The 25,184-nt window shown below is 39.6% G+C and overlaps 1 protein-coding gene across 1 annotated transcript in view; it reads left to right on the top strand.

Annotated features, from left to right (window-relative positions):
* Positions 1-25,184, top strand: part of THSD7B (thrombospondin type 1 domain containing 7B) — a 269,315-nt gene that overhangs the window by 2,726 nt on the left and 241,405 nt on the right. The gene's annotated exons all lie outside the window — the stretch shown is intronic.

The following is a 25,184-nucleotide window of genomic DNA, read 5'->3' as shown; positions in this document are numbered from 1 at the left end:
ATACACAATGTTTGAATGTTCAAAATTGGGCACACATGGCATTTGGAAACTTTTGTGAAGATGCATCGATAGCACTGCGATTCTTAGTGACCAGGGTGTTGATAGGAGATGGTATGATACAGGTACATAAAACTAAGTGTGACACATTGGATGCTTATTTTGTAGCACAACACAACAACAAAGAATGTTCAATGAAATGGATATATTGCAAATTTGGGAAATGTTTACTCAAAATACTTAATCAAAACTATGCATATGAACCAGAGGTTTCATTGCTGAGGATCCCATTGAGGTTTGGCGTTCTGTGACTGAGCAAGAAAGTGATTGAAGTTGATGGAAAAATAATTTCCTTCATTTTTTTTGTAGAGGTTCTTTGCTGTTTTGGTTATTTGTTTTTTAATTATAGTTCTATAGAAGGTAAGAGACTGAATTAGCTTAATAATGAAACAATTATTCTGGGAGGGCTCCTGTCCTGGTAGCATCAACACAAGCTTATCACCCTGGCTGCTGGATGGGAGGCTAAGTGCTGGTGAAGTGCTGGGGAAGTACAATATGATACTATATTTCTGAAAACTTTTTTTAAATGATGTAAACTGAAGAGGAAATAAACAACATAAACTGTCTTTCTCCAGTTCACTGTTTTTAATGTAATATTTGAACCAGCTTTGAAAGGTAGAGTTGTTTTCTTAAGACAAATTAGACCCTTCAATGCTGTCTGTCTTCAGTTGTGAAGTGCATTGTACTGTCGTCTTCAGGGGTGTGCATTGGAAGTCATAAAAATTTAATTTGGCTTGATGATTCTAGCTGACAATGAAGAGTTATCGATGCTTCTAAGGCATCCAAGGCAGATGTGTTTAGAAGTAAGAAGAGGTGTGCACAGGTTTGCGTGAATGTGGGGTACCGTGCTCTGAAAGCCCTGTGATGAGCTTGTTGTAAAGGTTTGTCTTCCAGATGCAGAAGAAAATTGTCAGTTCTTGTGAATCCCACAATGAATTAGAAATATCTGAGCTCTCAAGAGTAATTTTAAAAACCTTAAATCCTAACAGTTCTTTTTAATGCACTTTCTCTGTTTATGTAGGGATGTGAGGTAGAAAATGACTTTGAGTGAAATGGTTTCCAAATGAAAATAACTTGGGAGCTTGAGCCAAATTAATTGTCCTGTTTGGCAAAAACAAAGAGGTGGTTTTTCTTCCTTCAGTTAATTATTTTTATATTTGTAAACAATTTTTTTTTTTCAGTTGGAGTATTTTGTTGAAACTTAGAGAAAAGTTATATTTAAAGCCAGAGTGTTTAGGTCTAGGTTGAAGTGAATAGTATGTTCACCCAAAACACTGTTTTGCTAAGAAACAACGTGTTTGTGAAGCCTCTACTTTCTCTGCAGTAGTAGTGAAGTGGCAGTGTTTCCAAGTCCTGATTTCCGATCTTTTGCAGTCATCCTGAGGAAAACAATGGGCTGAGATTTCTCTCAATAGGCTGAATCTTGGTTAAAAGGAGCTAGATGTGCTTTGCAGCATCAGGGCATATGTAAGAAACAAATGGTTTGCTTTTGATAGTTCTGCGTGTGTTGCAGATCTCATTTGTGAGGTGTTTGGAAGCACGTATATCAAAGTAAAGTTGCAGTGACCTTAAAATGAGTTACAAAAGAGTGTAAATGGCAGCCAGCTGTCAGGGTGGCATGTGTGGCTGGCTTTTGTGTGCATTTTTTTACTTTGCTTGAAATGATTTTTCAGGTGTGGTTAATCGCAAAGGTGTATCTTTCAAAGGATTGCAGGGAAATGTTTTGGGAGGAGAGCGATGGCAACTTGAATGGAGCAGGTGGATCTGGAGAGATAGAAGGGTTATCGTAACCTGTTGTGGCAGGATATAAATAAAATAACTTGGGGATGTAGGTCATGGAGAACTTGACCTAATGTGATCTGTACTTTCTATAATAATAATAATCATCCCCTAGTTAGAGGACTTCTGTGGCCAATACAAAAAAAAAATAATTAATAAAAGCACAGCACAGTGAACCTGAAATGAAGTAGCTTTTAATGTCAGAACTGAGCAGATCCATTCTGATAGGAAGAAAACCTAGAGCTGTTTTGTTTTGTTTTGTTTTTTTAATGACACAATCTAATGAGAAATGAGCAATTCCTAATGGTAAAGGAGATTATCTGGTTTGGTTTTAAATCTTGAACCGTCTGTTGCAAGCATGGCAAGTTCCTTATCTGCTGCAGAGAAATTCAACTTCTTATTGAAATGTCATGCTTTATAATTAAGATTATGCTTCTAAAAGCTCTGACTTTAAGAAAATGAATTTACAGGTACTAAAGTAAATTTTCCTAGCATGCAGAAATCCAGAGATGTGTCCTTAATGTGGCTGGGGAGAGGGGGGGAAGAAAAAGCAGCATAATACCAGCCCTGTTTATAAAGCAGGCTTTTTTCCAGCTAAACCCTTGGCTTTATCTAATGAAGACCCATACATTTTCATGCTGGGCTTGGTGGTCTTGGTGCAGGTGAAAGCAATTGTATTGAAATGACTGCATCTACAAAAAACCTAGGCTCTACGTTTCTAAAATGTAAGAACTTGGTAGTGTGAGGTAGATTATACATACTCTTACCTCAGCTGTTCAAAGGGCTATCACTTGGATTTGGTTTATTTGTGGCCTAAAAACTTTATTTTTAGCTTTTGATTTCTAGAGATGACATGCTAATGTCTAAATATCAGTACACTGTATCTTTTGGTTTCAAGACATTTCTTGTCAGATACTTATTTTGTGACCACGAACCTAAACATGAAAGCAATAATTATATCAATTAAATTACTCACCAGCCTCAAATAGCTGAATAATTTTCCAATACTTGCTAACTAACAAAGCAGTTTCGGTGATAAAATCTTGACAAAATTTAATTTGATCTAAATCCTTGTAAATTAATATTGTTTAATGCAATAGCCAATTAGCAATTTGCATATTTCACCATGTTGATTTTCTTCAGCTCTTGAATGGTCCTTAAAAGTGCCTGGAACTTCTGTAATGCAAATCTGTCTGTTTTAGTGATGGCCATTCAATCTATAAGTGTATAGAATATGAATCCACAGCAGGATTCTAGTAGATTTATTTTTTTGGTGAAACTCTAAAATTTAGTTTTGAAGTCTAAATGAAGTTAAAAATATGTGCAACACTGGAAATATTTTTGGTGCTTTACAGGAGAGGGACTGATAATTAGGATTACAAAATGCTGGAAATTAGCCCTTCCCAGAGACACTTGCAGTTTCTGCATGGGCAGGCTGCACTCCTACCATCGCTGCTGGTGTCTCCAGTTCCTCCATGAACTACACCTCAGTCACCGTGCATGTGCTATTTCTGCCAAAATACTAATAGAATGAAAGGGGCAAGGGACATACCCTGTATGCTCTCGGAGGTTAAGCAGTGGTGTGGCTTTTTTTTCTTTTCCATAAGGGGAATATTGCGAAAATGTTTTTGTAGGATGAAAATTTTCTGATTTTTAGGAAAACAGTTCTCTAATTGTGGTAAAATGCTATTTAATATGGAAATAATACTTCTGTCTACTACAGAAGGGAGGAAGGGGACTATTAGAAGCCCAGATGTGGCGTCCCAGTGAGTTCTCCATGTATAATTCTCCCCCAAAAATGAATGGGGATGGTGATTTAGCACAGCAGGGACGTGCTCCATGCTAGAAATGGAAGAGGCCTGAAAATGAGATATCAGACTGGGAAATGGATTTGTAATGCAGCTGATCACAGTAGAGAGATTTTGACCCGAGGAAGAAACCATTAATCTTCTAATGTTTGTGGGCTTCTGGGAGCTGGGTGTGGGGAGCCGTAAGTTCTCTTGCCCCAGGTGAACACAAAAAACTTAAGTTCAGAGTTATTATCCATATTTGAAAGCAAATGGGTTTTGATCTTTCTTTAGAAACAATCCATAATGGAAAGGGTACAAAATGAACTTCTCAGAGAACAACTTCTAACGTGGAGGAACCTTTGAACTACTTGTGAATGTGGGTGAGCCAGTTATGGCTAAGATGAAAAAGATCTTTTGTTCCCTGTTCTCAGATAATACTGCCATAAAATGCCCTTTCTTAAGATCGTAGTATCAGGAAGGCCAAGTGCTGGTTTGGAGTGCCTTTGACCTTATGTCTGAAAAGACAAACTTTTACCTATGTACACCAAATGTTAAAAGGAGTCCAGGTCTTCAAAGGACAGTAGAGCTCAATCTTACTGAAAAGCGATTCAAAGATAGCAAATTTTAAATATTTAAACTCTAAAGTGGAAATTTCATCTTGATTTAATCAAACTTTGAATGATTCTACGGTTCTTCACTAAGTGTTTATAGGAGTGCAGTGATTCTCTTGGGTTATAGACTGCAATCTTGTCATATCGACAGCAAAAATTAATAAATAATTAAGAAAACACCCTGTTAAGTTCCATTCTAAAACTAGTCAGATTGTTGCCATAAACCTGATGATTGAGAAGTTGTTCTAAAATGATAAGCCTTCTCATTTTTATCTTTAACTTTATTCATGACCAGTTTATAACTTTGTACTTGAGCCAGTCTATTACTTAATTGAAGAAACTCTTCTTTTGGTAGTTCCTTGCAATGTATTTGTGAGTTAAGGATACCAAGCTATTCTGGACCCCTGTTAGTAAACATACTCTCTTTGAACTGCTTTGCCAAATTAAATTTTTTCTTAGCATTGCTCCTCAGGATTATATCAAATATCAGATGAGATTTCACCTCCTGATTTTTTACAGTTTTAATTAGAAGTGCCTGGCTTAAAATATCTCAAAATCTTGTAGGTGGTGCTCTTTTTTAATGTTTTGTAATAAACAGTTTAATTTGAAGTAGTTTGGTTGTTTCTAATGTGTTGGTATAGTTTCATTAAGTACCCATTAAAAAAAGTTATTTAAATTAAAAAAAAGTACTTTAGTTCTAAATTTGTTTAAAATAATTCTTTACAAAGAATATTTTTTGAGACAATATAGATTATACTTTTATTTCTGCAAAACTTTTTTAAAAACCAATAATACCTGAAGCTTCAAAGAAAGTTGTTTTGCAAAATTTTATTAGCAGCAAAGCTTAATATGCTGGCTAGTAGCAGTCGCTGATACTTGAGAAGGTGTAAGGGTGGCCTCAAAGCTAAATCTCGTATTTCCTTAGACAAGTTCAGACTGCTAAATATTTGGTTTTATTTCTTCATTATTCCTTACCCATTCCTAACCACACTTTTACCCTTCTGTTCCACACTCGTCTAGATTTTACTACCTATTCTTTTGCTACTTCACCTCACCTTTATCATTCCAGTCCTGATATAGTCTCTTCATATGGTTTTGTTTTCTCAACAGTTGAATCCAACTTGTTTTGGAGTTATGGAGATACATCCCTGGCCTTACTTTATAACCCTTTGCAGTGGTCATGCAAGTAATATTTAGGTGGGTGAGATGTTTCAAAGTTGGTGGAGACCTTGTGTCCTCAGGCAGCAAATGCTGGTGAGTTTGTCAGAGAACCAGACAGGCATACATGAGGAGTTCCATCTCTTTTCTGAAGAACGTTTCCTATGCTGGAAGCTCATCTTCCAGCCTGGTCTTTCCTCCAGGTACCTGAGGTCTGCTGCTGTGTTGAATAAATGTGCCACGGCAACTCATAGTGTACCCACCTGGGTTCTGTCTGCTGTAGCTTCTGGGTTTATCCTTAACCCACAGGGCTAAAATCTCAGCGTATGGGACGTGGCTGGAGAGCCTGTCCTGTTGGCACAGAGAATGCCACCCAGTGTCAGAGACCTTGGAATTGTTCCTGGAGGAGTTTGGGCAGTGTAACTGGAGATGCAGAAATGCTGAAACTGGTGCCATTTTTCCTTGTCTGTAGAACTTGGCATGTTGTTATCAGTCGTAGTTTCCTGCAGGGATGTGAAGACACCAGCGAAACGTTCTTGGTGGCACTGCTTAAAGAAAGTATCGCTGGCTTCTGTATTTTTTCCTAGAAGAATGCACTACAGCAAGCAATGGGGAAGTGCAGAGTGTCAGTCACATTAAAAAGGCAAGCAAAGGAGGAACAGAAACAACGCTGAAATACGTGTTAAAATTAACACTTCATATGCTGGAGAGAATATGCAGAGTACTAGTTCCTCAGCGGAGATAAGTCCTGTGGAGCAGCATGGCTGTAGGCTGATGGCGGTGCTTACCGAATTCACATGTAAGCTTTTACAGCCTGTGCCTGGTAATTTTGTTATTGTTGGGCTTGCAAAGCTATTTCAATAGTTCTTTTACACAAACACTACACGCTTTAACAAATATTTTTGTCTAACCAACATCAGATGTTCAGTAGGTGGTAGTTTAAACTAGATTACACAGGAGATTCACACTAATCTTTTAATGTCCCTCTTCCCTTCCTGAGAATAATAGTTTTGGAGAATAAGGTGCTTTTTTCTGTTTTTTGTTGGTATTGGGAAAAGTATGTTAGACGTCTTACCCTTTTCTTTCCTCAATAGTTACTATGGGAACAGTGCTGCGGGTCACAGGGGAAAATCTGCAAAAATAGTTTCTTTTAAATTGTTCATTTTTTTTAAAAAAAGATAGCTTATTATTGGAATTGTGGTACTTTTCATTCAACTTTGTTGGGTTGTATTGTTGTACATATTTCACTCACAAAAGAAGCACAGTGAGTGGCAAGAAAAACAGATGGGGATGTTTTTGTACGTTTTCCTTGGGGTTAATATTTTTTTAATTGAATGCAGCTGTTGGAAAGATTTCTGTTGTTACGTATAGGCAGAGCATTAAAAATAGATGATCACATTTTCATCCTGTTTCAGTGGAGTACTAGATTTAATTATTCTGCTGCCATTGTTCAGAACCCTGCAGGTTTTTTTTTAATAATTATATCTTAAGTTAGTTAGAATAAGAGTTTCACTTCATCACTTAATTGAACAGTTTCAGTATGGGGGGTAATCACTTTCTTGTTCAGCTCTTGTGTAGAGCACAATTATTATGGGTGAAAATACACAAAATTGCATTAGAAGTCCCTAAAATGCATATTGTTGTTCCCTGTGTGTGGATAACGCAGCTGACTCTTTCCAGGGACGTGAGTTTTGGGTAGTCTGCCCACTGATATCTGCATTTCCCAAGATCCTTTTTTCTCTGGTATGTATGAGAATAGTCTCGCTGGCATCAACTTTTTTTTTTTTTTTTTTTCCTTTTCAAAAAGAAGTTGTTAGAAGGAATGGGGAGTATTTCATGGTAATCCAGATTACTGACACAGTATTTGTATGGTTTATTTTAATCACTCTTAGCTAGTGGATAGGTATGATGAAATGCCCATTTAATATAGTAGTTTTGAATATATGAGCTTCAGTTTGCATAGGGAATTCCTGCTGAGATCAGTAGGAGAGCGGTGTGTGTGAGTTCAGAGGCAGTACCTGGTCCTTACTGTTGATCACACTGCCTGGTGTCTACCACTACGTAGACTTCTGCAGTTCCTTCATCCAGAGATGTTTTAAAGTTTATGGTTAAATGCATCTCTGTGTCATACTTGCCTGTAACAGTGATTTAGGATTATAGAGCTAAATTTGGAAAAGCATGTTAAAACCTCATTATAGTGGTTCTGAATATGTTGGGTCTATATGCTGGGGGATGAGTTGTAGACAGTTGCTGAAGTATATCCAGCTTTTGTGTGGCATGTCTGGGAAGGCTAGTGATGAAAAATCACTTTTCAAATGAGAACTTAATAAAAACTTTCCGACTCTGAACGCTAAGCCCTACTCCCTGTGTGATTAGCGGTTTCATTTCTTTCTCAGCAGTTGGGTAATGATTATGGCTCCAGATGCTGCAGCAGTGATAGAGTGATTAATTTCACTTGAAAGGGCATATGTTCAAAGAGGAGCCAGCCCAACGCCTCAAACGTGGAGCCCACGTCGCTGCCATGCTGCAGATTGCACGCCTTGGGTACCCAACTGTTCCTGGGGAAGGCACCTGTAAACCTACATTTCTTATCTTAAGTCAATATATTTGCTGCTTGGTTTTGCCCGCTCATTGATGTATGTTGTCGTTTCCCGCTGCCCCAGTATTCCACAAGATCTGGTTTTAAAAGCTCTTTGTGTCTCTTCAAAAAGCAGTGCTGTCAAATTTTCAGCAGAAGACTGAGAAGGGGCTGATGCCACCAGTGCAGCCCAAGTAACTGCGAACCAGTTTAGTTATGTCTGTACCCTGTACAGAACAGGGTGGTAATGAGATGATTCATATTCCCTGGCATAGTCAACAGCGACTTTGAAAGTGTTCCTATGCTTTATTCACAATAATAGTTCGCACTGTATGACTTGCTGAAAATTCCTGACATTTAAGTTATTACATTTTCAATATACTTAAAAAATTAAATGTGTAAGGTGCATACTTCAGTAAGTCTTCATTAGGACTTTATTAGGACTATTGAATAGGTCAACAGAAGTCTGAAACGTGGCTGGTGGTGCCAGCCATGTGATTAAATACAGAGAGAGGGGGATATCTGGTGGTTATTTTGTTATCACCTGAACTTTTTCACTGATTGGTGTCATCTGGGGTTTATTCCATCATCCCTGAGATCCAAAGACCTTCAAATATCAATAGTTTAAAAATACCCACCTATGTGTGAGGCATGTTTTAGTTCTCTGCAATATGACATTTGTAACATAAATTTCACAAGTTTGAAGCTGCTGAAGACAAAAATAAATTCAGTACTTGTGACATCTTAAAGATCTTTTGACCCATTAGTTAAATTGATTTATATCACCCAGTTGCTTTTAAGCAAAATAAGCACTTTTCTTCTAGCTGTTGAAAATCTTCACTGTGGAGACACTGGATACAGAAAAATTATATCCATACTTTTAATAAGTTCTGATGCGTATTAGCTGTATAGTTTTGAAGCAACTGCCTGGATGGAGTACAGAGTTGAAGTTTTTACAGACAAGGATTAAAAGGAGGCTGTAATGAAAAAACACCAGGAACTTCTCAGAAGTTCTTTTATTAAATATGGCACACACATATTAAATATGGTACACACACAAGGCAGCACTCTCTCACAAAGTTTTCTTGTCATTCCCTTAATATTCTTGCTTGTATTAATAAAGTAATGCTATATTCAGGCAGAAGTGAAAATTAATTTCAGTAATTGTTTGCAGCTCTCTGTGTTAAATGTGTGCACTGTACGACTAGATAAGTAACTTATCTGAGCTTTCAATATTTTCAGTTAAACTAATTCAGTACATCTATTTTTCAACTGACCTTAGATATTTCATAACCCAAGTATAGTTGTATCTTGATGTAAACCATTGCTAGTGTGAAAATCTGTGATTCTGCAGATGTGTATTCCTGCATTTAGCTTTACTCTGTCAGCAGTGAGCCCGTGATGCGTGAAGTTGTGTCCGTGCTTAACAGGCAGCCGACATATTCATTTTGAAGTTGTAGAAATCCGATAATGAGGGTTTGTCCAAACTTTAACTGTTATTGATCACATCTTTCTCTTAAAGGAAATACCGGTCTTCTTTCTTTGGCATTTCTCTGCAAAGTGCCAAGAAAACCTGCCTTTTAGAATTGGCTCCGAACGTGAAAAAGTGTGCATACACACCCCCTCCCGCCCCCCAAAACCCCCACCTACGTATATCCTTGTATGCCTAGCACTGAGGTGAAAGTTATACGATTACGATGTGTCTGAGTGTTAAATATGTTGCTTTTATGTTAGTGTCTATCTGTGTGTGTGTTTGTGCTTTATTTTTTCTGAGCATTTCTATGTCAACCATGTATAATGTGTTGCCATCTAGCCAAGGACACTGGTGTAGAGGCAGAGATAGAAACAGAGCTGCAACATTTTGAAGACTGGAGAAGGATCAAATGAGACACAGGGAAGCCAGAGTAAACGATGACAGTAATGTTATTGTGCCCTAAGGGTCTTGCAAAGTACAGTACTTAAAACCCAATTTTTGCTTTGTAGATAAGTGAGCATGTCTCAGTTAAGTCAATATATGTGTGCAAAAGATGATAAAGGTTGGTATTACACACCTTCTTTGATATTTTTCATACTTATTGTTTTAAAGGTAACATTATATTTACGTTCAGAACACTCTAAAGTACTTTACGCTTTCTGTTACAGGCTTTCAAACATGGTGCTTGGTTTAGTAATGGGAGCTCAGGCAGCCTAAAATTTTCACTCTCATGTTGGGTATTTATTGATGGCTAATTGACTGCTGACCTTTGCTAGGACTCTCTCCAAAAAGCAGGGAGTGACACCAGCAGATAACAAATCAAAGAAATTGAAAAGCAAGTGAGAAAATGCAATTCTGTGCATTTGAATGCCAAAGGCTGCTTTTTTGAATAAAAACAAGGGTGAAAAACCAAAACCATCCCTGCTTTGCCTATAAATATTTTAAAATTTTAATGTACTCCAATATAAAAAAGAAAGTTGTACTTATTAATCTTCTTCACTGTGATTTACTTGTCCTTGATTGATATATTTATTTTTTTTAATGGATGATCCAGCTTTCAAAGTCCTCAAAATGATTTAATTATTACAGCACGCAGGGCCCCAAATCAGATTTAAGGTATCTTGATACAGTTTATGGAATAAACTGGTGAACAGATGCAGAGGATAGAAGGTTGCTGGCGTTCAAATCTATTAGATGATCCTGCAGGCAGAAGATTCCCTATAGACCTTAAATGAAAGGTCAGGAGCTAACCTTAGTATATGCTGTTTAATACAGTAACATTGGGATAAATCCATTGTAACTGTATGTCTATATGTCTTAGCATATAAGGAGCTAAAGAAATGGTAACCTTGCAGTGTTCTGAATATATTACCAAATAAAGCTATGCAGCATTCAATAAAGCAATTACATAAAAAGCATTACAGTCAACCTCAATTCCAATATTAGCAGTAATAATCAATCATTTTCAATCCAAGGGATGGTCTAATCGCTTTTTGTTGCTGCTTTGAAAGGTTACATTACTCAGTTATCTTGCAGCAGAGCAACCTTTTCATGTTTGCTTCATGTAGGATTTTATAAATGTTCTTTTTTTTAATCTCAGTATTTTAGTATTGGCTGTTTTGTGAGAGTTTAAAAATTTCCTTAACCTTTTCTCATGCCAGTATAACTTTTTACAGTTCTTAAACATTTTTGGAGTAGAAGACCTAATTGTCATGAGCAGCAGATGAATTTTTTTAATCTCTTTATCTCTGTAAAAATCTCCTTTTTGCTCCTTGTGCTGGTATTGCCGCTTTTTTTTTTTTTTGGTGGTGGAGTAAGCATCCTAGGTAGTCTCATTCAGCTTCATCCAGCACTTGGTTCCTGTGCAGTTCTAGGACTTTTCTCCTTTTGGTACGCTTGAGATTGCAAGAAGGTCAGACTCACGGTTTGTCCTGTAGCAATCCCTGTGACCAACGGTGGTTTCTCTCCTCTCTCCGCTTTGTTCTCGGCTGTGGGGGCAGCGTGCTGCCGGCTCCGTTACAGACCACTGTGCTGCTAGGGGGTATTAACTGACACTAGCTAGGTAACCCTAGTTAATTCCTTCCTTAATCAGGTAATTTCAGAAATGGTTAAGGAAAAATGTATTACCACCATTAGGATAGTACTAGTCAATTGATACTGTAATGAAAAGACACGTGGGAGAAAATGGGAGAAAGATGATTTCCATCAGGCCACCTTCCTGATTCACCTTTCAATGACAACAGGTATACTGGGTGCTTGACTGATAAAGCGACAGACTTACTAGATTCAACTTTTTTCCTAAAAGTATGTTTTATAGGGCTTGATTATTATCCTTCCCCCCACCCCCCCCAAAGCCTAGATACTTTGTGAAAGATCCTTGTTTTCAGATCTTCTGGAACCGATTCTAGCCAATCCTTTGTACTTGTGGGGAGTGCCATTTAGGCAGGATTAGTCACAAAATACTGACTTTTAAGCAAAAGGATGTATCCTCTTCTTAGATGTGAATCTGGCTAATAGTTGGATTACTGTATCCTGGACAATGCCCATTAGCCCATCATTTCGCTTTCTCCGTTGACTAGTAGAAGTAGCATATTTTGCATGAATGAGAATAGAAAGGTCTGTAGCATTTTAGGTTTTCCCCCATGTAAATAGCAATTGAAGCAGCTGGGAAATTTTAGCTTAAGAATAAATTATCAGAGATTTGTTTCTTTTTATATCTTTGGTATTGGCAAAGCTGTCTGTTAACGTATTGCTGATGGATTTTTTTTTTGGGGGGGTAATTTTATTTTTAAAAAAAAATCCTAACAGTTTCTTCATGCCTGACCTGAATATATGTTTTAGTGCCAGTAAGTGTCCTGGTATCCTATGGACACATACACGTGCTGGTCTGCTTGTCTTTGGGTAGCTATTACATGTGGAAGATTCATATATCTGAATGAATTTCTGTGGTGTTTTTTTTTACTTTTATCTTTTATCAACATAAATTTATTCAGTCTGACTTCTGTTGTCTTTATGCACTGACAGCTGCACGGAGGTGGCATAGGATGTTACATGAAACTGCTGATTGTTAATGTCATGCATTATTCTAGGCTTGCTTTTTTTTTTTTTAAACTAGGTTGGTAAATGCCATATGTAAAATTTCATAAATTTCTCATAAAGCCCTTTTAGTATCTCACTGGAGATTCTATTGATAAACTTTCCCTTAAGCATGCATACAAATTAAATGTGAGAACCTACAGCTAAAAGAAATTGCTCCGAGGCAGTGATTCACGAGGATGAAAAATCAATAAGTTTCATTAAGAAAGGAAAGAAAGTTTAGACAGGCGCTTTGCTTTGCTTTCCTATGAAAAGTAGGGGAGAAACCATTTGGGTCAGCTTTCAGCTGTGTCCAGTGCTGGGCTCCCAGTCCAAGAGAGACAGGGAACTGCTGGAGAGGGGCCAGCGTGGGCTACGAAGGTGAAGAGGGGACTGGAGCATCCCCCGGCTGGGGAAAGGCTGAGGGAGCTGGGTCCTTCGGCCCGGAGCAGAGGAGGCTGAGAGGGGATCTCATCGATGGCTGCAAACCCCTTAAGGGCGGCCGTCCAGGGGACGGGGCCAGGCTCTTTCCAGGGGTGCCCAGCGACAGGACAAGGGGCGACGGGCACAAACTGCAACACAGCAACTTCCCCCTGAACAGGAGGAAAAACATCCTTACCTGGAGTGTGCCGGAGCCCTGGCACAGGCTGCCCAGGGAGCCTGCGGGGTCTCCTTCTCCGGAGACATTGCAGACCCGCCTGGACGTGACCCTGTGCAGCCTGCTCCAGGGAACCTGCTCCGGCCGGGGGAAGGGCTGGCTGTCCTCCAGAGGTCCTGCTAGCCTCAACCATCCTGTGATTCTGTGATTTACTCTTAGAAATATGTCATAATGTTGGTGAGGGTATTGTGAAGGATGAATGTACCTGGGTGAAAGGATCTGGTGGATCTTTGCCTGTATCACCAGTGTATCTCTCCAAAGTTTCCTTCAGCTCTTCCTTTTCATTTATGTGAGCAGCACCTGCTGTAAGTGGAATTCTTCTCCAGAGAAGCTTCCGCAGCTGCTAACTCAGAACTTGTTCAAGCGGGGGTATTTATGCAGGAGGTACAGTGTGGACTTGCAGAACTGCTGCCGTAGGGAGCTGCGTCCTTCCATGGGTAGGGGTTTCCACTGTGGCCCCACTCCTCAGTGGGCCAGGTTGGATGGCCGTGCTGGGTGAGTTGGTTCAGATAGCTTGATGTGATGGAAGCTATATATTTTTTTCCTCAATATTTTTAAGGTTTTTCTGTTGAATCAGATACGTGAGAAGTGACCTGCAGCAGATGTGGTGAGGGTAGGCAGCGGGAGGGCAGGAGGGTGCTGTGGGGTGGGTGGGGAGGGGGGGTGAGACCAGCCCATGCGTGGGGGAGCATGCATGTGGATGCTGACATGGGTGCCCGCTCGGTCTGCGTGGGAGCTCCTCTTTGCTGGGAAGATTGTGTCTGTGGAAGCTGGACTTCTATAGCAACCATATTTCCCTGTCATAACTCCCATATTTTTTTTTTTTTTTAGTTTTGCTATTAAAACTTGGTGATGACACATGTTAACAATCTTACAGTGACATTCGGCAGTTGTACATCTGTTTTCATTAAATACTGTTTTTTGAAGTTTTAGCAGCGATCTGAATAAAATTTGCTTAGGATGGAAAACCTGGAAGAGGTTGTCTCAGCCAAGAGCAAATTTATTTCTCCAAGCTTGTTTAAAAAAACCAGGAATGCTGGCAGAGTTGAATAGTAAATATGAGCTGTACATCTTGTTCAGCGGGCTTTTTTTGGATGCCTTGCATGAACCGAACAAGTGAGTAGAGTGAAACACACGTGACTGAGGGCTCTGACAGGGCTGTGGTGATGGATTAAAATCAGATGAGTGAAGCTGCTGCCACCCCAACCATCTGCCCTGCTCTTTGTTGTGCATCCCAGAACAGCAATATTTGGTCTGTTCATGAATCAGCTTTTATAAACAGTTTTTAGTCTGGAATATTAAAGTAAGCTGAACTGGGGCTGGTTTACTTTGATATGCTTCTCCTAAATGGTTTTGGGGGAGCTTGCAGACTGCCCCAGCTGTCTAAAAAAGCATGCTAAAAATGAGATGTTATTTGTATTTCCGAGGCTGACTTGGGTAATGTACTCATGCTGCTTCCTTGCACGCATCTTCTTACTCCGCTGCCCTGTGTAAATGCAAATGTGCACTGTTGAGTGGTTGCTCTGCGCTGGTGTTGAGGCTAACGGTGCCCGCAGCCCTGACCGCCCCTGTGCCATGCTTCCCTGCGCAGCATCGCCCGTCCTGAGAGTCTGCACAAATGCTGCGCTCCGCCTAGACTTTCTTCTCAGTATTTGTAAGTTTCACTCCTGCTTACTGCTCCAGTCCTGCAGAAGCACTGTTACCCATTTATAAGTACTTTATCTTAAGGCAAGCTACTATTTTATGCTTATATATTTGTATGACAGCATGTACAGTGATTGCTTAATTTATATCTTCATCTGCACCACATCCAAACTGTAATGAGGGAAAATTTTCTGCTTGGTTTTAGAGCAAAACTGGGTTAAAGTTGATTAGCTGAAGCAAATGTGGTGCACCACAAACCTACGCTGAGTCGTTTTAAATGCAATGAACAGTAATAAACAAGTGGTTGGGGCTGAAAGTTCTGCACCTCGAAGTGCCGTGGGCTGCCGGGTGACCTGTTCACCTTTCCCAGGTTTTGAACAGTGGCAAATGAACAGATTGGATCAGATCTTGTTTCACTATCATCTGTTTCCAGAGCTGAAGCTCCCATATGATCAGATGGTATAAATTATTTAAGAGCAGAAGCTGTGTAACTGGAGTCTCCAGTAAAGGTTAAGGCTCCATCTGTTCTCCCAACCTTGAGGACTGTGCATTTCATGGCATCGTCTGTGTGGCTGGATGACATCATAAGAGTCAGGAATGTTCAAATGTGCCCCAAACGGTTGCTTCGTATTTCCTTCGCAGTGAAGACCTGGTGGCGTTAGCACCGTATGCCTGAGATGCTCTTGGCCCAGCTTTGTTCGCAGTCAGTCTGTGCTGCCAAGCCCACCTTCGGCACCAGGTTTAGCATCCTCCAACAAAAGCTGAACTGGACTGTGTACATCACAGAGAGAAAACATATGATCTGAGAGGTTCTTGTGAAATATGAGAAGTCAAAGAAATTACATTAAAAAAACCCAGGAATCCAGTCTTTTGGGTTTCTGTTGTACACACTGTCTTGTTTAAATCGTGTTTTCAATTTAAATTCTTATGGCCAGTCTGTATCTGTTCAGAAATAAGGGCAGTAGCATTTTTTGTGTAACAGGATCAAATGAAATTATTCCACATGCAGGCGATGAGGAGGATAAGAATGGAGTCCTGGAAGTTGAAAGTCCTTTTCCAAGTTTCAATGCTGCCAACTTCCTCCTCTTGAAAAGCTCTCTGAAAGAGAATTTTGCTTTGTGATGTCAAAATTGAATATTGACACTGTTTTCTGGTTTCTTCTCAAACCCAAGTGAAATACATATTCTCTATGTACTATATTCTACATATACAGAAAAACACAGAGAAATGTATTTTCTTAAAATGTGCATGGCTTCAGGTGTAGGCTTATGGAGTCGGTCCAAATATCTCAGCTGCTTAGAATAAACTTGTGAGAGTAATGAAGTTTAATCTTGTAGATGAAGATTATAAACTTCTAACGCTTAATTTTTCAGAGCTTCATTTTCTCATGTTCACTTTATTGTAACCTATCTTGGAGTGTTGTGTGGTTTCTTTTTTTTTTTTCTTTTTTTTTTTTTTTTTAAGGCTGCCTGGTTTCCCTTCAGTTAGAAACCAGGCATGATGATAGATAATCTGCTGTGAAGCTCCTGTATCATTTTTCTACACATAATAATTATGTTCTAGCCTTGCATTCTTCTGATACAAAACCAAAAACCCCGGTTCTGTGTTCCTGCTTTTATCCAAGAACAATATATAAAGCCTGAATAGGTGTGGTGGTGACAGCTGGCTGGTACTGTCGGTGTTACAGGTTGTTAGAGATTGTGTTAATGGGCTCTGTTCTGGAGAGATTTATAGCTCACAGCTTTTGGAGAGGAGAGAGTAGGATAACAAGTAGGGGTTTGGTTTTTTTTTTTTTTTTTTAGTAATTTGAGATTTTTAGACAGGTATTTTTTGGGCAGACCTGCCTGGCCTCATCAGGAACTTTTTTTTGTGTGTGCATGTGATAGCTCCTAAGTGGAGTAATTTTGACCACCAGGCATCATATATTCGGGCTCAGCATTTTACAGCTATTGAAGATGGATCGGTCAGAGCTGATGTGGTTTTGGTACCGAACTCACGTGGGCATTTCTGGGCAGCAGCAGCAGCGCAGGCAGCGTAGAGGCTCCAGAGAAACCCTGTTCCACTGTTGGCTGCAGTCACTGGTGGGGTGGGCAGGGAGCAGGTGCCATCCCTGTCTCTGAGCCCTGGGCTTGGGATGTGTTGGATCGAGCGATGGTGGCAGCCCAGGAGCTGCACAGCAGCTCTAGGTGTGCGTTTCCCCTGCCCCCACCGATGAGTAGCTGAGCTGTTCAGCCTGAATCAAAGATTTATCCTAGAGAGAAGAAAGAAATTAAGAGGAGACAGTTAAATCTCTTTTTATGCGTTTTGACTTTATGGGATTTTTTCGTTCTGTGCCACGACTCTGGTTTTCTGAGCTAAACGCTGAAATATAACAGACTATAAAAGCTCATAAATTTAACATAAGGCAGAAAGGCCATAGAATGAATAAATACATTTACCTTCCAGGGAATATCTTTTGCCAGTCAACTTTTCTCTATATAGGTCGGGCTCCACTGTCTCAAGTATACAGACTCTGTGAATCTTCTTTCCAGAAAGAGATCGCTCCCAAATGGATATAGTGGCCTCTTTGAAGGGTACTGCTAACTAGTGAGGGCAGGGCACCATCCTAATTTTTCCTGATTTTAGTGAAACTGCTTAGGTTTTTGGTACTTTTTAAGACAGTAAAAGAGTGAGGGTTTCAAAGGTCGGTGATCTTTTCTCTTTTGCCCCTGCACTGCTAACCCAAGCCCTGTTTCCTACCTGCTCTTCTCTGAATTTGCCCCCATCCCTGTGAAGCTTTGCATCACTTGGGAAAAGAGGAAAAACGGTGAAATGAAGGTTAGTGGTTGTGTACGACATAGTGTGCTGAGGGCTGCAAGAGTGGGAAGGAGGATGTTTGTCAGCATGTTGGCATGCTCAGGGTCATCAATAAAAAGGAATGTAATTGTCACTCTTCTTTTACAATGCTTCCCTTAGATTCCACCCGCTCACCCTCATTTCTCTAAATTCATAGCTTGGGCAGCAAATGTGCTTTATGGGGAGCAGTCACCTGAGGGTTAAACTCTAGTGCATGGTGTATAGTTTACTTAAGTTTAGTGGAACTGTAGAAAACCAGAATTTGCAGCAGAAAGGTAAGAATAAAATCCAATGCAACAAATTGTGGGATGCTAACCGCTGCTTTTGTAGTAAGTGTCCTCCTGCTTCATGGCCTGTGGTTTGTGCTTTGTGCTCTTGTGCCTGTCTACTTTGGGGGAAAGACAATTGAATGAACAGACTGAGACAGTAGAGAATATCTGTGGTTTAATAGCTTTGTCAGGCCTCTGTTTATTCTAACATAAGTTTTTCAAACTGGAAAAGTAATAAACTGTTCTTAAAAATCATTAGCTACCCCAAACCATAGTGACCTTGTATGTTTTTTGAGAGAGCGGTGGGGTGGTGGGGTGGTGGTGGTGTCAGTGTTGTGTAAAGTCAACATGGCATTATTTTTCTCAAGCAAAGGTGTTTTTAAAATCATGGGAGGTCCCTTTCTCCCTGATCAGTTCTGGAACCCATCAGTAATTTCCTTCAAGTGGCTGAATTAGTGATAAAATGTTAGAGTAAGATTTTGTGGACCCTATTAAGCTCAATTTTTCAGAAAGACAGGCAGGGAAAGCTATGACACCTGCTTGCTGCAGCAAGAAGCTGCTCAAACAATCTAATATAAATCAAATCAGTATCAAAGCGCTTTGTTGATTTCTTAATGGGACATAATTAACCAGCAATCAGTGAACTGTACATTAAAGACCAGTATCAGCAGTGCACTAGATGAGCTACAGTACAAGACACTTAGTATAAATTTATAAACATCTTTCCAGGTGTTTATAAACTAATCTCCAAAAGTTTCCAATCATCATCCTCCTCTCCGAAAAGCATCCCCACCACTTGCACGTAAATCCGTACCCCTCATCCCCAGTCGTGGGGGGTCCCCTCCCAGAGGAGGTGTGGGTGCTGTGCCTGTGTGCGCCCATCTGACCAGTGAGACCTGCCTCCCTGGGGCAAGATCTGGGCTGCGGCTCTCTTCCCTCTGCTCCAAGAAAAAAAATAATCATACTTTTCAAACGGATTTCTTTCTGTGTTTCAGAAGTCTCTGTGTAGCTCCCTGGCTGCTGTTTGATCTGGCTGATGGTGCATAGTCTTTAGCACGGACCAGTTCTGGGTCGGCACCATTTTGGGTGCTCCCACTATCATACAAAACTCTGATAAACTACATCTAGGAGTGGCGGTTGGAACTGCTTTATCTGCAGATGTTATTTAAATCCCAGCCATGGGATTACCTTCGGGTAACAGGCTTTCTTGTAATTTAATGTACACAGCAGCGTGATGCAGCTGTGGCTGCGCAGCTCCCTACTTACCTCCATTCACTTTGCAGCTGCATTCATTTGCTAAGTGGGCTTTCCACTTAAAAAGGGATACAAGAATAGATGAGGAAATGCTTGCAGTTTTTGCTTTGTTATACCTTGCCTTAAGAGAAGATATACTATTTTCATTTTAACAAAGAAGAAATATTAATTCATGTCCATAGCTGGTTTCCTCTGGGTAAATAGGCTGCTTGTCTGCAGTAATTTAAGAGTGATGGATCACACAGAGAAATTTTTGGTTCAGTTCAGTTGGCATAATCTGACAGGCCACATCTCTGATCTCTCATTTGGTTTCAAGCCAAAATATTCTGTATATCAGTTTGTATTTCTGGCATATTAAAGAAACAGACCTTTTCTTCGAAGGTTATGGATCTGTTGCCAATTTACTTTTTTTTTTTTTTTTTTTTCCCTTCCCCTCCCTCACCTTTTTATCTTCCGTGTTCAAGGTGCAGGATGCTTCCGTGTTTGGAGGTGTTGCTGATGGGAAGGGAGCATGGTACCTAAATTCTCATTTTGCCAATGCTGCACATTGTGCATCCACAAGACTGTGTGAAACATTACCACATCAAAAATGAGGGCAGAGGAAAACATGCTTTACAAAAGCATCCAGTGGGGGAGGGCTGGCTGGGGTTTCCCAGCCAGAAGTGCATGTGTGTGCCTCCTCTGGAGCATGGGCAGCAAACCAGGTACATGTGAGAAGTACGTAGCTCTGTGTATGGGCTTGGCCACATGGGTGTCCTTCAGATGCACGGTGAACTAGAGGGTTCAGTTCAGGTCAAGGAATGTATCACTGGGTGTCTGAGGGGGATGGGATAAGGTTATCTCATGAAGACGTCGGTAGGACCTGCGTGGCAGTGAATCACATTGTGGGCTTGACTTCTTCAGCTCCTGATAATCTTGAAACCTGGTATTATTCTTAGCATTCTTGCTAACCAGCTTTCATATCCTTTTCTTTGCCTTTTGTAATAAATTCTAGAGGCTAGTCCATATTAATTTTTATTATTTTTTTATCATTTTATATTTTGCATTTTCGGATTTCTGTGATCTTTTTTAACAAGCTTGTGCTTTCTGGCTTTTTCCTTAAGTACTTTGTGGCAGCCATTTACATCTGTAATTTTTTTTTCTATTTTATTTGGGCTTAAAATTGTTTCAAGAGTATAGATATCACCCTTTTAAAGCACAGAGTAAATATATTTTGAATTGGTAGGTGCTTCGATCCTTTTAATTATAATTTTGCAATTAACTCAGAACTACTTGTAAAACATAGGCTACTACTGTGTTGTAGTTTCCTTTTATTCTTTCTTATGCAAATACCAGTAGCTGATGCTCTCCCAGTAAATATCCAACCCCAGAATATATGGAAGAGATATCTAAAATATTGGTTCAATTATTGAGTTTTTGAAGAAATATATTACAGACAATTAACTATGACTGCCAGTATTTTTTTGAAGTGTTATGTTATTTTGACTGAATACCTAATAATGTTTTAATAGATGTCAGCTCTTATGGAAATAGAAGAATTAGAGACAAGGGTGGATTTTTCAACAGCACAAAGGATAATTAGATGTCTGACGCATACCTAAAGTTAATGCAAGTTGAGTGCCAAGGCCCTTCTGTGCCTCCAGATAGCTCATTCAGAAAGATAACTAGTTAGTGCTCCCACTATAAGATCCAGTAAGTTATGTGTATATTTAATATTCATTTCTATTTTATTTTTTTTAGCATATTTTCAAAGTTAAATATATGTGAGTTGGCTGCAGTGAGTGACACTGTGTGTGCAGAGTGAGAGGTGTCTCTTGTTGGCGTTGGCTAGAGGTGAAGGGTACAATACGTATTGCCTGGGTACTTTTAAAATCGTTACTGGGAATGTCAACTTGAAGAGATACTCTTGGTAGGCTTCTCTCAGCTAACTACAGTCTTTTCACAGAAGGCTTAAAGTTTTGATAGCCAGGTGTGTCGAAACTGATCAGCTGCAAAAACTAGTATTTGCATGGCTTTTTTTTGAGCAGTGTTATCTAAATTTATTTTTTTTTTAAATAGTTATAATCATTTAGCCAAAGGAACCCTCTGCTGACAGTAAAAGGAAAAGCCAGACATCAAGCCTTAGACAGAAAGTTATTATAGATGATGCTGCTTGTTATGATACAGACTATATTTTGTACTTCATTATTTTCTTTCTGATGCCTATCAGGATTTACTGTGTTGTTCTTTATTCTCCTTCAGTAATCAAGATCAACACCCAAGCTGGAATCTCATTTGACCAAGCAGTTAAATATTTTTTCCTCTCTTAAGCTGTATAGCCACTTGCTTTTGTGGAAATGCTGGCTCTGATCCAACGTTTGAATCAGCAGGAATTTCCACTGTCTTTGAGGTCTGCAGGAAAAAAATTATGAACACCACAAATCCAGACACAACTTCTAAAACATGATGTCCCAGTGGGCAGGTTGATTGCTGGAAAACATTAATCAGATAAATGCTTCGTAGTAGTTTCTTAGTGTAAGTCCAGACGATGATGTATGTGAGAATAAATGTGTGTTTGTTACTGACCTTCTGCAAACCTTGATTTCCCCTTTCTTCCACTAAGTCCCACTGAGGCTGTCCTGGTCCCCAGTATTGGCCGTGCTGGCTGCCCAGGGAAATGGTGCAAGAAGAGGGCAAATACAGAGACTTTCTTGCATCCCCTTCCATTTCTGACAGCGTATGCTTTAGGAAGCCCTGAGCTGGAGATGGTGCCTGCACCTTAGGGATAATAATCTTGATAGCCTTGATGGACTTTTCGCCATGCATCTGTCTAAATTACTTTTTGAAACAATTTGTACTTCTGCCATCCAAGCATCCTAGAACAAGGTCTGAAATTTAATTTTTCATGAACCTGCTGTGGTGTATGCCTACATTTTTCCTAACTATATCCTTTGGTCTAATAAACCGTATGCCTTTTCCTTACAGTTCCTGCTTTCTAACTGAATTATTCCTTATGTTTTTTTAAGGTTTTAAGTTTGCTGCCAATCAGCTTATGGTATAAGGAGTAATGGATAGTCTTCCCTTCCTCTTGCTGATTTTTGTATTGCATACATTTTGCATATGCACGTTAATGGTTTATTTCTTTATTTTCAGTTTGATGAGTCAGTCTATGTAATCACCCTTTTGAAGGAAAGCCTTAATAATCCTTGTTACCTTTCTCTGGACTTTCCCTAATTTTACTGTCCTTTTCTGCAATGGGAATAGGACTACGTGAAGTCTTCTAAATGGGAGCGTACTGTCCCGTGTACCATAACCTGCCCGGGGATGCTTTGGGCACCAGTGTTTCCCCATATTCTGGTGTCTCTTTCATCAGAAATGAATCTTTTGTGTTTTCATGGCACTCTTCAAATGACTCCTACATCTCTTTCCGAAAAGTCCCTAGTTACAGAGCATGTTGCTGGTATATAGTTAAGGTTGTGTCTTCTCTGGTTGGAGGAATTAGGCTGCTGCTAGACCCTGAGCCAGCAAATTTGGTAACATCCTGCTTCATGTAGTCAATAGCTACGCTCTTACCTATGGGCTTTCTGATTTCTCCAAAGACTATTTTTGAAGTGTGACTGTTTTTATAAGACCTGTGTTGGCTCTTCCCCATTACAGTTCTGTGTATCTATTTATTTCATTGATTTATATATCTATATATCTATATATATATCTTCTACCAGTTTAAATATTTCGTCAAATTATGGTTCTCCTGGCTTTGCAATGAACTGAGAATGAAAGTGAGAGTTTGTACATGCAGGTAATGGTTTTCCTCAAATCATGAGACAAGGAGGGAGGATGAAAAGGGAGAGAAGCAGGTGGGTGAGAATGTGTCTGTCTGCTTTGGGACAGCACAAGCCTGTAACCCCCTTTATTCCCATGCAGTGACCCTAAAAAAAACTTCTATAGGGAGCTGGCATTGCATGTCCATTTGCTTCTGTTATGCCTGCTGCTATTAAATATCTTTTTTTTCTGATTTTGAAAGAAAATAACATTGCAAACAGCTTACGGCTGAATAAAAATAACTAAGGTTTTTCTTGTACTTAATGCCTGCTGGAGTTAACCTTTTTTTACTATTTCTATAGCGAATATTTGAAATATTTCTTCCTGAAAAACCTGAAGCCATTCAGTGGTGCTGGATGTGTGACCCAGAGACAATATCCACAAACACCTCCCCCTTTTGTTTACTTGGCTTGTGATAAAACCAGCAAAACCAGCTCTAATGCTTGGTTTAATAAACTTTTACCGGTGTTGCTCCAAATGCTTTGCAATTTTCAGAGCCAGGCAAGTAGCTCTGGTATAGTAGAAGCTCTGCTGCAAGACTTGGAGCTGGGAAGCGAAAAGGGGAATTGTCTCCCTGGGGAAACAGAATGCTGCACAAAGCCCAGGGAAAGGACGATAAATAGACTCCTCACTGTCATGGTCACACCAGGGCACCTAATGTGTCTCTAGTTTCTGACTTCTACAGGCATGCCTTCTCTTGATTATAATTAGAATTTTAGGGAGTTGACTGCTCTAAAAAGATGAAAGAAACTGCTAGGAAAAGAGACACCGCCGGTGTCACACTGGCTCTTGTTTCTCTTGAAGTGCTGTAAGCCGAGCAAATCTTTGAAGACCCTGATAGTAGCATACGTGAGTAACCGTGTAGTCCAGGTCAGTTGTACCTGTTTGTTGCTGCAGTAGTGATAGTAAGAGTTGAAAGAATAGCTGAGGCTGTTGTTTCCACTTTTCTAGGAAGTTTACTTGAGAGCTATGGGATTTTTTATTTCCCCTCCTCTTTTTGACCACGTAAAGCTCGCTCTAATTAACTTTCCAATGGTAAGCAAATCACATACTGTGGCTTCTGTTACATGCCACTGAAAAAAAATAAATTTCTGACATAATCTCCACTAGTGAAGACCTAAGCCAAAATGGTGACCAGAAATTGAAGACTCGTTTGAGTACTGCAGCCTAAAGCTGGAGTCCTCCAGGACTGTGCAGGTAGCTTGAAGGCACAGCTATGCTCTTCCTTAACATTAATTGAAACTGCCTCTAAGTTGCAACATTGCAATTTTCATTTCACTGTTTGTTTCTTTGGGGAATTTGTTATTTTTTCCCCTACATCTTCCTCTCTGGTTCTGTCTCTTAGATGTGTACTTGGCTGCATACTGCCAAATCACACGTTTAAGAGGTGAAAAGAAAACTCTTAATACCAGCTCTGTCGTGGACCTTTTCCCAACCTCGCTGTGTAATGCCCATCTGTTGACCAGACTGATGGAATGAATGATGAGAGATACCCTGTGAGATGCGTAAAGCTATTGAAAAATAATTTTTTCCTGTTTCCCTTTATTGTAATAATAAAAAGTAGATCATTAAAACTGTTTTATAAATGTGAATGAGCTAGAAAATATTATGACAACAAAAGTTACTAAAGATACAGAAGTGAAATTTTAAGATGAGATTTATCTTCTTACTCTAATTTGTACTCCTGCTGTACTGTAAATGTAATAACCATCAAAATGAAAAATGCAACAGATTGATAATACCATTGAGTTTTAATTAAACCACTGAATTGAAAAGGGCCCAGATGGATAACTGGAAAATGTAGTTAGAAGCCTGGTATGAAAAATGCTGGATTGCTAGTGATATGTCTTATAAATAAATGCTATGCCAAAAATAACCTCATTTTTAGAACATCCTCCTAAAATTAATCATTAAAGTTTCTAAAACAGATGGTTTCTAGATTTTATTTAATTTGGCTGCCAAACACTTATTACCGTAGATCAGGAGCTGTGCTTTTAACAAATCCCTGTCCGAGAGTCTCGTCCAGCACTGTGGTGTCCCAGGAAACAGAGAGCTAGTGCCAAGGCATGGAAAAGCTCAGATGTGTAAAATCACGGCTCAGCCTATTTCAGTGTGGAAATTTCATTAATTTGGCGCAAAATGCTTCACATACAAACCAATTTGACATGACATAACGTTAAACACTACTGAAGTAAAATTGC

The sequence above is a fragment of the Falco rusticolus genome, chromosome 8 (genome assembly GCF_015220075.1).
Source record: "Falco rusticolus isolate bFalRus1 chromosome 8, bFalRus1.pri, whole genome shotgun sequence".
NCBI classification, from domain to species: Eukaryota; Metazoa; Chordata; class Aves; order Falconiformes; family Falconidae; genus Falco; species Falco rusticolus.
The sequence above is the reverse complement of the archived record's forward strand: the minus strand, read 5'-3'. Positions and strand labels throughout refer to the sequence as shown.